The sequence below is a fragment of the Macaca mulatta genome, chromosome 3 (assembly GCF_049350105.2).
Source record: "Macaca mulatta isolate MMU2019108-1 chromosome 3, T2T-MMU8v2.0, whole genome shotgun sequence".
Classification (NCBI taxonomy): Eukaryota; Metazoa; Chordata; class Mammalia; order Primates; family Cercopithecidae; genus Macaca; species Macaca mulatta.
The window spans coordinates 98,100,040-98,117,456 of NC_133408.1; the positions used below are offsets into that span (position 1 = coordinate 98,100,040).

Genomic DNA, 17,417 nt, shown 5'->3' on the forward strand with positions numbered 1-17,417 from the left:
TCTGTTGTTTCATCCACCCAGTCTACGATATTTTGGTATAGCAGCCCAAGCAGACTAAAACACAGGGGCTCCCTGAAGATAAAATTCTTTTTTTTTTTTTTGAGATGGAGTCTTGCTCTGTCACTCAGGCTGGAGCGCAGTGGCACAATCTTGGCTCACTGCAATCTGTGCCTCCCATGTTCAAGCAATTCTCTCGCCTCAGACTCCCAAGTAGCTGGGAGTACAGGTGTGCGCCCAGCTAATTTTTGTATTTTTAGTAGAGACGGGGTTTCACCATGTTGGCCAGGCTGGTCTCAAACTCCTGACCTCAAGTGATCCACCCGCCTCAGTCTCCCAAAGTGCTGGGATTATGGGTGTGAGCCACCATGCCCAGCCAAAATTCTTTGATATTTAAGGAAAACTTGATTTTTTATAAAAATAGCAAAGAGCCAGGCAGTGTAGCAATAAGGGAGCGAGGCAAATGGCCTGCCTCTAGCATTTGACATCATGCAGCAGGCCACAGCTGGGGACACCAACTCCCTCAAGTAGTGCAGAGATTTCCAGAGAGCTCAGTTATACCTAAAAGTGCTGGTGACGGCACAGTCACAGTTCCTATCACTCTGTCATGTCTTCTGTGAGAAGCCCAGAATGAATGTCACAGATCCTGCCACAGTCATGATCCACTCCAGAGGATTTGAGGGTGACAGTTGTTTCCAAGGCATGGGAGAACCTGTGTATTGGACATCTGTTGCAAAGAGAAAAAGTGACTACACAGGGGTGACCAACTTGTAGAGACTTCCCTGCTCATAGTTTCTAGAGACATATGCTGAGTGGTATTTACTGGTCATTAGCTCAGATACCTCTGAGAGATTCTGCCTAAACTACTATAAATCTCTTATTTGAGCAGCGAGTAGATAGCCATGAAGATGCATGAGAAAAGAAATGCTGGTGTGTGTTTCTGAAAATAAAGATCAGCAAAAGGCCAAAAAGTTCAAAATGTAGCTACATGTCCACCAGAGCATGGCTGACAAATACGCCACACACACCCTTCCTGGGCCCCTGGCAGACATCAGTCATCAGTCATTGCGGATGTCACTGCTGAGGCTGTCTGTGACTGCAGAAATTCTTCCAGATCAAGACTCGAGGGAGCCACTAATCCATCCTTCAGACTTGACTCTCCTACAAAAGTTTTGCCAACCTTGGCCTAGTTTCACCAATTAGTTAGGGACACCGTACTAACTATTTTTAGCTGCATTCTCTCCTCTTCCTCCTGCCACCTTGCCTCAAGTTCCAGCCCTCTTTTCTCAGGGAATCCTTTATACACTTCACTCTTTGTGACCTTCCATGGTCCAAAATAACCTCAAAGATAAACTTGCCCAAGAGGCACTGTCACAGTTAGGGATGACATTAAGTACAGGCATACCTCAGAGACACTGCAGGTTTGATTCCAGACCATCACAACAAAGTGAATAATATAATAAAGCAGGTCACACACTTTTTTTGGTTTTCCAGTGCATATAAAAATTACGTTTACACTATACCGTAGTCTTTTAAGTGTGCAATAGCATTATGTCTAAAATAGATATGCTTTAGTTTAAAAGTACTCTACTGCTAAAAAATGCTAACAATCTGAGCCTTCAGCGCATCTTAATCTTTTTGCTGGTGGAAGGTCTTGCCTCTTTTGACAGCTGTTGACTGATCAGAGTGGTGGTGCTGAAGGTTGAGGTGACTGTGGCAATTTCTTAAAATAAGACAATAATGGACTTGTTGATGAACTCTTTTACAAAACATTTCTCTGTAGCATGCAATGCTATTTGATAGCATTTTACTTACCCACATTAGAACTTCATTCAAAATTGGGAGTCAATCCTCTCCAATCCTGCCACTGCTTTATCAACTAAGTTGATGTAGCATTCTAAATTTTTTGTTGTAATTCCAACAATGTTTACAGCATGTTCACCAGGAGTAGATTCCATCTCAGGAAACCACTTTCTTTGCTCATGTATAAGAAGCAACTCCTCATTCATTTAAGTTTGGTCATGAAACTGAAGCAATCCAGTCACATCTCCAGGCTCCACTTATAATTCTAGTTATCTTGCTATTTCCACTATATCCGAGGTGACTTCTTCCACTAAAGTCTTGAACTCCTCAAAGTCATCCATGAGGGTTGGAATCAACTTCTTCCAAACTCCTCTTAATGTTGATATTTTGGCCTCCTCCCATGAATCAAAAATGTTCTTAATGGCATCTAGAATGGTGAATCCTTTCTAGAAGATTTTCAATTTATCCAAATCCATCACAGGAATCACTACCTATGGTAGCTATAATTGTACAAAATGTATTTCTTATATAATAATATTTAAAAACCAACATTACTCCTTGATCCATAGATTGCAGAATGGATATTGTGTGAGCAGGCAGGAAAATAACATTAATCTCCCTGTACATCTCCATCAGAGCTTTTGGGTGACTAGGTACATCATCAATGAGCGGTCATGTTTTGCAAGGAATCTTTTTTTTTTCTGAGCTGTAAGTCTCAACAGGGGGCATAAACTATTCACTAATCCATGCTGTAAACGGATGTGCTGTCATCCAGACTTTGTCATTCCATTTCTAGAGCACAGACAGAGTAGATTTAGGATAATTCTTAAGGGTCTTGGGATTTTTGTAATGGTGAGTGAACATTGGCTTTAATTTAAAGTCACCAGCTGCATTAATCCGTAACAAAAGAGTCAGCCTGTCCTTTGAAGGCTGACTTGAAGCCAGGCCTTGAGTTCTCTTTTCTAGCTATAAAAGTTCTAGATGGCATCTTCTTTCAATAGAAGGCTGTTTTATCTACACTGACAATCTGTTGTTTAGTGTAGCCACCTTCATCAGTGATCTTGGGCTAAGTCTTCTGGATAATTTGCTGCAATTTCTACATCAGCATTTGCTACTTTACCTTGCACTTCTATGTCATGGAGGCAACTTCTTTCCTTAAACCTCATGAACCAACCTCTGCTAGCTTCCACCTTTTCTTCTGCAACTTTCTCACTTCTCTCTGTCTTCAAAGAATTGAAGAGAGATAGGGCCTTACTCTGGACAAGGCATTGGCTTAGGGGAATATTGTGACTGGCTTGATTTTCTATCCAGATCACTCAAACTTTCTCTATATCGACAATAAGACTCTTTTGCTTTCTTATCATTCATGTGTTCACTGGAGTAGCACTTTTAATTTCCTTCAAGAACTTTTTCTTTGCATTCACGACTTGGCCAACTGTTTTGTGCAAGAGGCCTTGCTTTCAGCCCATCTTGGCCTCCCACATGCCTCCCACTAAGCTTAATAATTTCTCCCTTTTGATTGATAGTGAGAGATGTGGTGGGGCATGGTGGCTTATGCCTATAATCCCAACATTTGGGGAGGCCAAGGTGGGTGGATCACTTGAGGTCAGGAGTTCGAGACCAGCCTGGCCAACATGGTGAAACCCCGTCTCTACTAAAAATACAAAAATTAGCTGGGTGTGGTGGCACATGCCTATAGTCCCAGCTACTCGGGAGGCTGAGGCAGGAGAATTGCTTGAACCTGAGAGGTGGAGGTTGCAGTGAGCCGAGATTGCACCACTGCACTACATATAGCCTGGGCCTCAGAACAAGACTCCATCTCAAAAAAAAAAAAAGAAAAAGAAAAAGAAAAAAGAAAATTAGATGTGTTCCTCTTCCTTTACTTGAATATTTAAAGGCCATTGTACGATTATTAATTGTCCTAATTTCAATATTGTTGTGTCTCAAGAAATAGGGAGGGCCAAGGTAAGGGAGAGACAGGGGAACAGCCAGTCGGGGGAGCAGTTAGAACACATACATTTATTAAGTTCTCCATTTTATATGACTCCCCAAAACAATAAAACAGTAACATCAAAAATCACTAATTGGCCGAGCGCAGTGGCTCATGCCTGTAATCCCAGTACTTTGGAAGGCTGAGGTGGGTGGATCACTGGAGGTCGGGAGTTTGAGATCAGCCTGACCAACATGGAGAAACCCCCTCTCTACTAAAAATAAAAAACTAGCCGGGCGTGGTGGTGCATGCCTGTAATCTCAGCAACTTGGGAGGCTAAGGCAGGAGAATCGCTTGAGCCCAGGAGGCAGAGGTTGCAGCAAGCTGGGATCACACCATTGCACTCCAGCCTGGGCAACAAGAGCGAAATTCCATCTCAAAAAAAAAAGAAAGAAAAAGAAAAGAAAAAGAAAAAATCACTGATCATAGTTCACCATAACAAATATAATAATGAAAAAGTTTGAATTATTGTAAGAATTACCAAAATGAACACATGCTGTTGGAAAAATGGCACCAATAGACTTGCCCAATGCCAGGTTGCCACAAACCTTCAATTTGTTTAAAAAAAAAAAAAAGGCAGTAGACAGTATCTAGGATGTGCAATAAAGGGAAATGCAATAAAACAAGGTATGCCTGTATATCGAACAACTGGTTCAGCCCAGGTGTTGATCAACAAGAATTGTTCTCTGCCTATAAACAGCCATGAAGACAGCCATGCACACAGAGCGCGTTACCTTGGAGAAGCATGGCAGCCAGCCAGAGAGTTGGCATTTGCAGGCAACATTCGGAAGATATGCTGACTTGTATACTCGATAAAAACAGAACTGTCTGTAAATGCTAAAGGACTTTTGAGTCAGTGCAACTGCTTCGTGTGGATTTATGGACTTCACACTGACAGTGCCCAGCACATGCTTTGTCCTTAAGAAAGGCATGGGTCAGGGTGTCCTCTCTTGGCCCATGAGGACACCTTGGTTCTCACCTCTCCCCGACTTCAACCCTCTGGACTCTACAACTAAGGCTTCTTCAGTTTGGTCCATTTTTTTGTACTAAAACATACCCTCCAAAAAGTGATTTGGAGGCTTGTGCAATTTGTTCTCAGCATGTAGGGTCAACAAGGTCTATTCTTAATCCCTGTCAGTTGGAAAGAAAAACAATAAAGGAAAAGTGTCCAGCCAGCCAGTGATGATTATATATGACTCTTGAATGAAATGTGGGTATGTTAGAACTGTTCCCAATGTGTGTTCCTGGATCTTCTGCCTACTTTCAATCCCCAGGTTTGATTCCAGGACACCCCCATGAGACCTACAGAATGGGAACCTTTAGCTAAAAAGACCAATACTCTACTTTTTAAAATAAGCTTTGCAAACTTGAGGCCTAGGAGCATTTGGTCATTCTGCCCAAAGACTTGGCCTTTCCTTGAACAGATTTCTTAACGATGAAATCTTGAAAATTCAAAACATTAGCTTTCTTAGTCACCTTCATAGTGGAATTTAATCACAGACAAAACAGATATGAGATAAAGAAGTAAATACTGGCCCAAATATCACTGAATACAAGGCTGATTGCTGGTTACGGTCCTGGAGGACAAACGATTCCTCTGCTTCTGTGTCATTCAGTCCAGTCAACATTGATTATTCCTATGATAGAAAATCAAGGATAGATGATATCGCAGAAGAGATAATCGAGGATGTTTCAGGCTGATCTCTGGAATGCACTCAAGGTCACAGTGTGACTCAGGCACTTGGTCTCACTGTGTCCCTGGCTTTGGCTCCTCTTCAGACTCTCACAAACTCAGCAGATAGGAAGGCGTCATGGATGAAAGAGTCCTGTTCAACCCAGATCTATTTACGGTAAGTCCCTGTATCCAAAGTCTTTTAATGTTTTCTCTGTAGGTCTCAGAATTAAAATGCCAGTCTCCAAATGGCCTTCAGTTGATACAAGTATATTCCAGATTGTAATATGAGTTTTGAGGTTTTATTTTGGGAATTAGGCTAGTGAGGTTAAAAACTATGGACTTTGGGCTCAGACAAACTGAGTTCAAATTCAGAATTTGATGGTTAACAACTGAGGACCTTGACCAAGTGGTTTGTCTTCTTTGAGCTTCAGATTTCCCTTATTTTAAATGGCTATAACACTTCCAACCTCATGAATTTCCTAAGAGGACTGAATAAAATAATGTACATGGAAGCACCAAACACAGTTCCTAGCACGCAGTGTACCCTTAGTAAATGTTAGTGCACTTCTAGTTAAGAAGCTGAGTAAACTTCCAACACTTAGCATTATCTCTTCTAGCCAAAGTAAGTTAATCATTGACTGTCAAAACCAGGTCACAGAAGATCTAGGAAACAATAACAGGGTTGTCCTTCAGCTCAGTGTTTTAAAGCAGACTTTGAAATTTTATGACAAGTATGTGTTATGGACATTAAAAAAAACACCAATTCCACACCAAAAAATGGGAAGCACATTATCTCAGAAGAAAGAACAATTGACAATGTGAATATTCACACACTCACACACAGACACACAAACATGTGCACCACATTATTTTTATTTTTCTCATTGGCTACAGATCAGACCAGATTGGACTTGGTCCTGTGTGGAGGCACTGTTCTAGAAGTAGCATCGAATCTGTCTTCTCTGGCTATAGAACACCAGGAGTCAGGGCATCTAGCAACCTTCCATGGGACCCAGCAAGAGAGGCATCATAAACTGCTGGCAAGCCTGCGCCTCCATACTGCCCAGAGGCCAGACATCCCCATGGAACTGGCCTGGCAGCAGTCACAAATTCTAACCACCCTGTGCTAGATTTCTCTGGGCATACGGAGAGCCAGGTACTCTTTCCATTTCACATGTGAAAAAACTGAGACATAAAGAGGTTAAAGGATTTTTCTAATTAACATTGATTCAGTGGTGAAAATAGGACAAGAAAGCATATTTTAAAGCTGGGGCCATTGTTCAAAGAGTTGAGGGCAATCTACCCAACCACCTATCCACTCTGCAGGCAAGACAAACAGAACAAGTAGGGCAACTATAAATCTGCTGGCATCAATCGGCACAACAAAAATAGCACTACTAGTGCCTTTTTTATTCCCAAGAAAATGTGTCATCTATAGCCAATTATTTAAAGAAAAGTTCACGTGTGAGTGACTTTTTTTTTTTTTTTAAGATATAAACATCAAGGCCAGGTGCGGTGGCTCACTCCTGTAATCCCAACACTTTGGGAAGAATGAAATGGAGGAAGAGGTACGTTCAACTACAGAGGAGGAAACTGAGGCCCAGGGGGGAAAAGTGACTTGATTGACAAAAATTGGATTCTGGTCTTTGTTCTGCCAAAGGTTCATTGTGAGATGGGAACAAGTTTCAGCCTTACTGTCTCAATTTAATGTTTAAACCATTGTGCTTCACATTCTAAGGACTGCTGTCACCAACATGCTTGCTCAAATGCAAAGCGAAATGCTTTGAATTCATGTAAAGAAAGATTTGTAGTGAGTCAAAGCCTTCTTGTTGCCGAATAGTTATAGGCCAAGCTACATTTGGGAGTGATGATATTTTCTACTGCTGGTGCCCATCCTTCAGGAGTCAGGTGAGCACTGCAGGTGGAGATGAGAGGCAAGTTTCACCTGCTCAAAAATGTATGTTTCCCCCATCGATATGTGCCAGGACCTGCAATTCCCACCATCTGTCTCATCTTTGGGTTAAGACAGTGCTTTCATTCATTTGTTCATCCATGTATTTAGCCAACAGTTATTAACCCAAGCCCCTGCTGTGTACCAGGCAGGTACCAGGTGAACAGTGGCACAGTGCCTTCATGAAATCTATCATCCACTGAGGGAGATGTTTGTACTTTCTGGTAAGATCTATGACGGAAAAGAGAATAGCAGAGGGCTCAATTGGGGGAAGAGATTTGGAAGCTGTTGGTGAAGGGCAGAAAGGAGTTAATAGAGTGCTGAGTGGAGAAGCTTTCTGGGCAGTGGCAGCAGCATTGGCTAGAGGCCAAGGCTGAGGGCAGTGAAGAGCTTGGTGAATTCCAGGAACTGCCCTTGAGGCTGAAACAAAAAACGTGAGAAGGTAAGTTGTTGTAGGAAATAAATTGGAGACTTTAGCGAGGTTGGTATCTGCAGAAAGTAAATTTTTACCATAAGAATGTTGCCTTGAGTGTGATATATGCAGCCACTGGCTAACTTGGCAGGAATGATCGCCTCAAGTTGACTGGTCTCAGCAGGCAAGTGACAAAGGGTAGATCTGAGGTGGGCAGAAGAAGCAGGGAGGGGACACTGGGAAGAAGCTCCACCCCACCCAGAGGGCCTACGTGTGGAGTGAAGGTGCAGCAAGGAGTGGGAAGCCTGATGGGGTGTGAGCCCCCCACTGACATGGCTGTGTCACTTCCTAGACGGGACTTACTGAGGCTGTCTAAGCAACCACACACTCCATGGGCCTGGTTCTGAAATGGAAGTATAGTCGTGGCATCTTGAAGCTGACCAGGGAGACAGTCTAGTCCAAGTGGCTCATTTTACAGGTTATGACTCTATGACCTAATTCAGGTAAAGTGAAAGCCACAGCTGGTTGTGGTGAGCTTTGAAGGCTGTTCCCCGACTCTCACGCACCACACCATCTCATCATTGATTGTGAGCATCTCCATGTAGTTGGAATCAGCTCTCAGGGGCAAGTGGGTCATATATGGAGATAGTGGGTGCCCAAGAAACACTTGTCAAAATAATGTGTTTCTCCATATCAGCTTTCTTTAGTTTCTTTTAAAGTGTATGCAGATTGAAGTCTAAACCAGACCACTATAGTCCCATACTCATACGAACTTGTGATTCATCAACATTCTTCCCAGAAATTGCCATTTTACCAGTGTGAAAACAGTATTTTAGATTGAGAATATTTAAGAATATGAAGTACACAAAATGCATCATTACACCCATCAAAGAAATTGACCAGGATCTGAAATAGGTTTCTAAAAAATTAATAAACTATAGGCATTGAGATCTACAGTATGTTTATTTAGGGGGTGGGAGAAAAATTGGAGGTAGGTGAAGGGGCAAATAATGAATTATTTCACTTCTGGGAGAGACTATATTGAAGAAAAATCTAAAATCAGTATTTTTAATGTCATAACAACAGAGATAATAGATAACAAGTGGATAATAGGAATTAGTAAAATTCTGGCTCTGAACATGTCTTTTTAGAAGTATAAAGATCACTAGAATGTATTAACACACAGTGTGTGTGTGCATGCGTGTGTGTGTGTGTATGCGCTCCTGACACATGAGAACGGTGCTGTTTCCATGGCAACGGGGGAAAGTATGTCTTGCTATGAAGCAATCTTCTTAGATTCAGACACACTTATAAAGATCATGCGCTGGAAGCTGTGAGGGATATATTTGATTCTACTATTCTTTGAGACGAGTCAGGCTGTTGTCCCTGCCTCCCCCAGCCATTCTCCTATGCTGGACCTCCAAACTGAGCTTTGGGTACATTTTTTCAATTGTTTCCCCCCATCCAGCCTAATGACAACCTCCATCACTGTACCATCTACTGTATCCCTTGGGGTTTCTCAAACCTGGCAGTAGGTTATGACAAAGAGCCCCTGTTGTCATTGCTTCTGAAGCACTGACTCTGTGTGTGTGTGTGTGTGTGTGTGTGTGTGTGTGTGTGTGTGTGTGTGTTGTAGTAGCAGTAGTAGCAGGAGGAGGAGGAGGAGGAGGAGGAAGAGGAGGGAAAGGAAGCATCAGCATAGAGTTCTACAATGTGAGAAATTTGACTTTATATCCAAGGCTTTTATAGTAGTGGTCCTTGGTCTGTAATGTCTGGCTTCCTTTTGAGACAGTTAAAAAATAAGAGTTTTCGTTTTTAGCCCTTTGTTTTTATTTTTGGACTTGAGGTTCACAAACCTTTCCCTTTCTTCTAATCCCATTTTTGGGTGTAGACAAAGTTCGATATAATAGTAAATGTTCCTTTGCCTTAAGTGAGCAAGTTGATTTCTAAGGCTCTGCCCAGACAGGGGTGATTGTGCCTGGGCTTTTTCTCAAAGACATGTAATGTGATTTCTAGCAGTGGCTTCTGATTGAACTTTTGTTATTTTTAATAATTCTCACAAATAATTATAATGTGGTTTACTTATTTCATTCTCTTGCCTCTTAGTGGCTAGAACTTCCAGAAATAGTGATGCTGATTAATAAGAATGCCTCAACTATTAGGCAAAAACCACAATTACTTCTGTACCAACCTAATATTTAATCATATTTTGAAGAGGCTAAGCTTAGGCCTTTATCCATAGTAGTTTTCTCATAGGAAACTTTCATCATATGTTTTCTTAATCAGGAATCTGGTAATGGTTGCACAACTAGCCACCAGGCAAGCAGGAAGGTATGGACCTTCTATGTGATCTCCTAATATTCAGAACTTAATCCAATGCCAGAGTCCACTTTTAAGAGTGAGCTCCATTGAGGAGAATGCTCCCTTAATATAAAACCATCAATTCTGTAGCTGTTTAGAAAGCAAGATCTTCATTCAGCTGTTGAATGAATTAATGATGGTGTGCACCTCAATAAAGAACACTGTCGGGCTGAATTAAATGACTATAAACTGGGTATACAAAGGAGAATTAGACAGTAGCAGAGTGTCGGCACATAGGAGTCAAGCAGTAAATATTGTTGATGCTCATCTTCTGCCCACACCCACTCATGATAAAAGAACAAGTGATGATCCACTGAGTCTTAGCAGCAAAACACTTCCTGTGCTATATAGAGAAGGTAAAATAAAACACCAAGCCAACGACAACTGCCTATGTACAGCTCATCTTCCTTTAGAGAGATGTTAATCAAGTTCATCTAGCCACTTTGTTCTCCACATTAGCATGTAATAGATGAAACCTAGAAGAAAATCCATTTTTCTTAGGATTCTCATAATCACAAAGTGTTTGTAGTCATAGGAATCAGGAATGATCCCCATTATTTTACTTCCGTTTCTCCCATTATTTGTATTTCCCAATGGAGTAAAACAGGGTTCAACTTGGAAAACAAAGAAGCAATGGTTCTTAAAATACTGTTAACTCTGTCTGGACTGTACTCACAGCACAATCACAAGGGCAAAGTCATAAATGATGTGGCTTTGTTAGGCTTGCTTTATTTTTGTGAATACATTGAATTTAATGAAATAAGGAACAACAACTGGAATGTATGTTTTCTAGTTTTCTTATTGTCATGGTTTCTATTGGGTCTAAGTACAGTTCTTTCCTAGCTAGCACTAATTTTCCGTATTCTAAGTCACTATTCATAAAATCCTATGTTCTGTTCCTCTATTATGAAAACAGTTTTATTAACTCTAGGTTTTTTGAAACTCCAGGTTTCAGTTGATTTAATGACTTGGTAGTCTTGTGGCTCTACATTCAAAACATCCACAGAATCTGACCACTTCTTACTACCTTCACCACTGCCCGGCCTGAGCCAGCATTATCTCTTGCCTAGATCACTGAAGTGGCTCTGACCTAGTCTCCCTGCCTCCACCCTTGCTACATTAAAGTTCATCTCAAAATAGCATTCAGAGTGGTTCTTTAAACACAAAAACCAGAACAGGCCATTCCTTTGCTCAGAGCCCTGCCAGGGCGCTCCATTTCACTCAGAGTCTTCACAGTGACATGGGGGCACGCCGTGACTAGGTCCTCACCATGCTGTGACCACATCTCTATTGCTGTCTCTTCCTCACTCACAGTTCTGGCCACGTTACCCTCTTGCTGTTCTTTCAACATGCTGGGCACTGCCTCTTCTCTCTGTCTGTAATGCTCTTCCCTATATGTGGACATAGTTACTTCCCTCATTTCCTTCCATTTTTGTGTTTGAATGCCACCTTCTTAATGAGACCTCTCTTGGCCACTTTATTTAAAAGTGTACCCTGTCTACCCCCACTCCAGCATTCCTGGTCCCCTTTACTATGCTGTAAGTTTTCTTTCTTCCATAGAGTATATCACTTGCTAATATACCATGTGATTTTCTTAAATATATCCTGTTTCTTGTCTGCCTGCTCCAGTAGAACGTAAGTTCCAGGAAAACAGAGAGCTTTGTTCACTGATGTACCCCAAACACAAAACAGAACCTGGCATGTAGTGAGCACTCAGGAAATACTGAAATATTTGTTGAATGAACGAATGCATCACCAGTGTCTAGAGCTATTCCTGGCACACAGTAGGTTCTTAATACTGGTCGAATGTCTCTCCCTGGGGGATGAACAGGACTAAGTGTCAAAGAGACCCAGGCCACATAGCATAGTGATTCAGAAGACCACTCTGCCTCAGCTGGAATGGCTGTGTCTACTGGTATGACCTAGGTTGTTTACTTAACCTCTCTGAACCTCAGTTTTCTCATCTGCAAATTGGGAGTAATGCGTCCCTCCCTTACAAGGTGGTTATGAGAATTAAATGTGGTCATTTGGATAGTAAGTCTGGTAAATGCTCAATAAATTTGAGCTATTATTATTATTATTATTATTATTATTATTATTATGACATCTTATTCTTTTACCTCTTTTTTTTCAGGGAAATAATTTCCATGTCTGTTCTTACCCATCAGGATTATTGGGAGGAAAAATATACAACACCATAAATGAAAACCATTTTGAAAACCTTATACCACTCTCCGGATGCTGGGGATCAGCTGCACATGTAAGAGGTGCCCCGTGGACACTAATGACTCATTGCTCTGGGAAGTCTACAGGTTGTAGGAAACAGTCTTAAGTTCTGAAAAAGAAAATTACACTGGCCCTAATCAATAGCTAGGATCCCTTCTGAGACGCCCCTTCCCCGTGGCATCATGGAGGCGGGAGGAGGGCCAGGCTATATTTCAAAGCCCCCCTCCTTCTCTTCCCTCTTTTTCCCTAGGCTGCCAGAATCTTAGATTGTAGTGCAAGAACAACCATATTGCTGGAAGTGAAATTTGCAGTCTGCTCTATCAGATGGTTTCTGCGCATGGTCTGTTACTATGTTCAAAGCATTAAACTGCCTGAAAGTGGATTATTTACAGAGCTTCTCTCTTCCCAGAGCTGCTGATAGGTGGCAATTCAGCCTCTTCACCCTAATGCACACTTCCTCACTTTCCACCGAGACTCTTTGTTTGCTGACAGCATCTGGCTATCCTGGGTACTTGCCGCAGCTGGCACAGTTCTCTCCAATCCCTAGCAGAAACAGCCTTCACCTACACACCAGGGATGAAATAAGATTTCAGCTCAAAGCTAGCAACCTTTCTCTGAAATGGTGTCACACCCAGACAGAAAAATAAATGTGCGTTTCTTCTTAGATGATGAGAAGTCAGTCTTTCAGGCAGACTTTTGACCCAGGGAGGATCAAGGTTTGACTGCCTTTGAGTAATCCTTGCAGAAAAAACAGCACCTAATTGGACAAAGGAAGAAAGGAACCAGCTGCTACTGTCATGATTATTTAAACACCCATCCACAGTCAAAAACACTGCATTGTTTCATTACAAGTGAAATTTGATTGCCACTACATTTCCTGCTGGCCTCCCCTCTATGCAAATTGGGGAGAAGAAAGACATTCATAAGGCATCAGAACCCATTTGGCTTCTAAATGTACTGTTTGCATATAGACATCAGCAGCCTGAATAAATCCTAGCAAGGAATGTCAAACAAACAACACTGGCTATTTTTCTATTGTTCTCCCTGAAAACATCGTTTTTAACACGTTCACAAAGGCAAGCTGGATTCTGTTTTACCAGTGTTTTAGTAAAAGACAAGTGGCATGGTGGTTCAGTTGTGGGTATTGGACATTAACGAAAACCATTCTGGGAGAGTTCAGTTTATAAAAGATTAAAATAACTCATCGACTTGCAAAATAATTGTTCTAACCCTCTCTGTTGACAGTCAATGTTTGTGCTGAGGGCTGAGTATTATATAATAATTTGTACAGCAGTTTATAGTGCCTAAAACATTTCTGCCTTGGGTCTGTCAGAGGACATGCCCAAGGATGCCATTAGTGAGGCAAGGGCAGTTTCCTTATCCTCATCCTGCAGATGAGAAAGCCAGATCTTAGAAAGATGGGGACTTTTTATTGTCACAGAACATGTCCCACCCCTGCGCATTCACCTTGCAATGCAGATTCCTCCTCATCCTTCGAAACCCAAATACATCTCCCCTTTTCTGTAGTATTTCCTGTTCCCTCCACCCCCGCTGCCACCACCACCACTGCAGAGGAAATTGTTAATTCATTTATCCAGAATCAGTGAAAAACCACTGTGTTATGGGAGGAGACGCAGCAATGTCAAGGTCATCGTGGGTCCCGTGACAAGGTGAAATCTCTCCTCAGGGGAAGCAAAGATGGAGACAGTGCCCTTGTGTAACACAAACCCAACTGGGCTCTCTCTGTGAGCTCAAACTGGGAACCTTAAGATGGAGAAGAGCCAGATGGGGTTCTTCTGCATGGGATCCTGCCTCTGCCACAGCCCCTGTATCTGCTGACAGCATCTCTTCTGGTGCTTCTCCACAATGTGAGACCCTCGAGAACAGGGACCATTTCTCTACCAGGGACCAGTGAAAGCCTAGCACAGGACGGTGACCCGTCATTGCTTCCTGAATGCACCTCTAGCATAGTGATCCTGCCAGGTCACCAGAAAACAAGGCCAGAGCTCACAGGTCTAACTCCTGACTTGGCACAACTTCTTCCCTAGGCTGCCTTATGGTGATAGCAGCAACAGCCCATCTAGAGTGGCTGCTGCCAAGACACTGGCTGTAGTGGGAAGGTGTGGCTGGGTCTCCCACTCCAGGGAGCAGGCAGGAGCCCCACTTCCCCCAGTGCTGCTGCAACTGCACCAGGGTGTCTCTGTGCCTTGGGGGCCCAGGAAGGCCCCCCTGCCCCCAACAGGCTTGGAAGTGCCTGCTCCCATTGCCTGACCTCTCCCTGCTCCCAGTGCCTGCTCTGATCATAGAGCAAGGTTGGGGCCGAGCCTGGGTACTGTCGCATCCCGGCCAGGTGGACGCATGCTCAGGACAGTGCTGACACACCAGCCTCCTGCTCCCTCAGCCCCCTCTGGATTTTGGGTGCCAATGAGCATGGGAGGGAAGCTGAGGCAGGGGATGAGGGCAGTTCAGCACTGGCCTGCAGGCACCCCTTGGGACAAACAGGCTGGACACCAGGAACAGCAGGGGGAGGCAGACAGGTTCCTGGGCAGAAGGGATTGGGTCCCTGGTGAAGCCCCACCTTCAGCCTGGGAAAGTCCTAAAGCCTGGGAGCCAGGCTGCCAGTCCTGCTGACCAGAGGGGGAAGGCAGGGTGCTTTACCCTGGGCCCACCTATGGCTGCCCATTGACCAGTCAGCATGCACTCCCCCACCTCTGAAGACCATAAAAACCCCGGACTCAGCCAGAGCAGAGCAGACTTCTGGATGACCAGCTGCAAAGAGGAGCTAGCCTCTCCAGGGCATCCTCTCCGCTGAGAGCAGCAGACATCCAGACAACCAGCTGCAGAGAGGAGCTAGGGCCTGCTCTCAGCAGACAGAAACTACCCTCTCTGCTGAAAGCTGAACACTCATTGGGACAACTTGCCTGCAGAGAGGAGCCACTCACTCCAAGCCTTTGCTGAGAGCTGCAGAGGTGATGGGATGACCTGCTTGCAGAGAGGAGCTACCCATTACTGGTTTCCTCTCAGCTGTTCTACCACTCAATAAAGCTCCTCTTCAACTTGCTCACTCTCCACTTGTCTGCATATCTCATTCTTCCTGGATGCAGGACAATAACTCGGGCAAAGGCACCACTGGCCACAGAGGTTTCTGGCCAGAAAAGCAACACCCCTAACGATAGTAGCTACACTGTGACACATTCTGCAATACCCTCCTCCCACCACATTTAAAAAAAAAGAGCTGGGGGCAATAAAATTAATAACAGCTAATACACAAAAGGTCTTATTACATGTCAACCCCCACCCTTGGTTACACACACATATCGCCTTAAAAGCCCGCCTGAGCTAGGCACTAATGTTCCCTTGTTCTGTGGATGAGAAAACTCACATAAAGATGTTTAGACCACACAGTTAGTATACTGATGGTAATTCAAACCTGTGCCCTTAACCTCACAGAAATTTAACAAATCAGAACAACCCAAAAGCTAAAATTTTCTTATCTAACTATCCAGAGATGCTTTCCTGGCCATAAGTCCCTGCTATGGACTCTATATGAGATGATACAGAGCTACTCAAAGCTGGCCAGGAAACCGTCACCACTCTATGATGGGATAAGAACAGAAATTGAGAGTAATGTTTAAAAACCTTTATGGCAACTTGATATTGCTGCTGTGATCAGTGGACTTATCTTGTTCAACAGGATAGTGACTGTTTGGATGGTATGAACTTGAATGATGAACTGCCAGTAGTCTGGGCTGTGTACTAGTATTAGTCTGCAATAGATTGAAAAATTTCAGAACTTGATTCTCTATCACAGTTTGAGAAACACTAACACTATAGTTCTATTTCAGTTACCTTGGGAGTAGAAGATGGAAAAAGTAGTCGAAAAGAGCTAGGGGAGTTTTGTCTAGTCTCCTTGCTATTGCCTACCTGGGTGACCTCAGACAACTTCCCTTCTGATAATTGTAGAGTGAGGGGCTTACACCAGATTCTAAGTCCCCTCTGTGCTGTGGCACACTGATTTGTTACCAGAGTAAATCATTTCTTAATCTCTGCTTCCTCTGATACTGTTTGGCTTTGTGTCTCTACCCAAATCTCACCTTGAATTGTAATAATCCCCACATGTCAAGGGCAGGATCAGGTGGAGATACTTGAATCATGAGAGGCGGGTTTTCCCATGCCGTTCTCGTGATAGTGATTTATCACGAGATCCGGTGGTTTTATAAGGGGCTTCCCCTGCACTCGGCATTCATTCTCTCTCCTGCTGCCCTTTGAAGAGGTACCTTCCGTCATGACTGTAAGTTTCCTGAGGCCTCCCCAACCAACCATGCAGAACTGTGAATCAATTAATCCCCTTTCTTTCTTTATGGCAGCATGAGAATGAACTAATACATCCTCTATATAACAAAATTATTTTCAGCAGTAATCATGTAATAATCAGAAATGAGCACAATCTTCTTGATCTTTACTCTGAAAACAAATAATTTTAAAAGAACAATTTCCTTTTAAAAGATCACTCAAACGTGCTCAAATAAATACCATACCTCACAGTTCATGCTCTGTTAGCCAATTTAAATTTAAATATAATAGAAATAAAATTTCCCAAAGTCACACAGAATTGAAGTAACTCAAATTCCATGTTTTTGTGTTTACAGTCACTAAGTCTGTGTTGTTGATTGAGTCTGCTGTTTGCATGCAGGAATGTGAAGAACTGCTCAAGTTGGAGACAAATTGAAGCCAGCCCTAGTTCAAAACTATTACAAATAGAGGCTGCAGGCATGAGGTGCTGACTATATAACTCGAAGTTCTCCAGTATCTTACTTTAATAGAGAACACAATCTTTATTAAAGGATAAGTAATAAAAATGTGCTGATGTGCAACTTATGGATCTATTATTAAAACTCAACAGTCATTGCAGCAATGTTTAGAACTTAAGTAAACAAAAGTTTTGTGAGGGGGCAATTTTACCAATGACATTGTTTAGAAATGTTGGGAGATGGTGATCATA

At 42.8% G+C, this 17,417-nt stretch overlaps 1 long non-coding RNA gene across 1 annotated transcript; it reads left to right on the forward strand.

The window, feature by feature from the left end:
• The first annotated feature begins 329 nt into the window (after positions 1-329).
• On the forward strand, positions 330-13,632 carry LOC106997470 (uncharacterized). The gene is made up of 3 exons (XR_003728179.2): positions 330-5,640; positions 6,957-7,033; positions 12,324-13,632. It is a non-coding gene; the product is annotated as an uncharacterized LOC106997470 (long non-coding RNA).
• Positions 13,633-17,417: the final 3,785 nt, after the last annotated feature.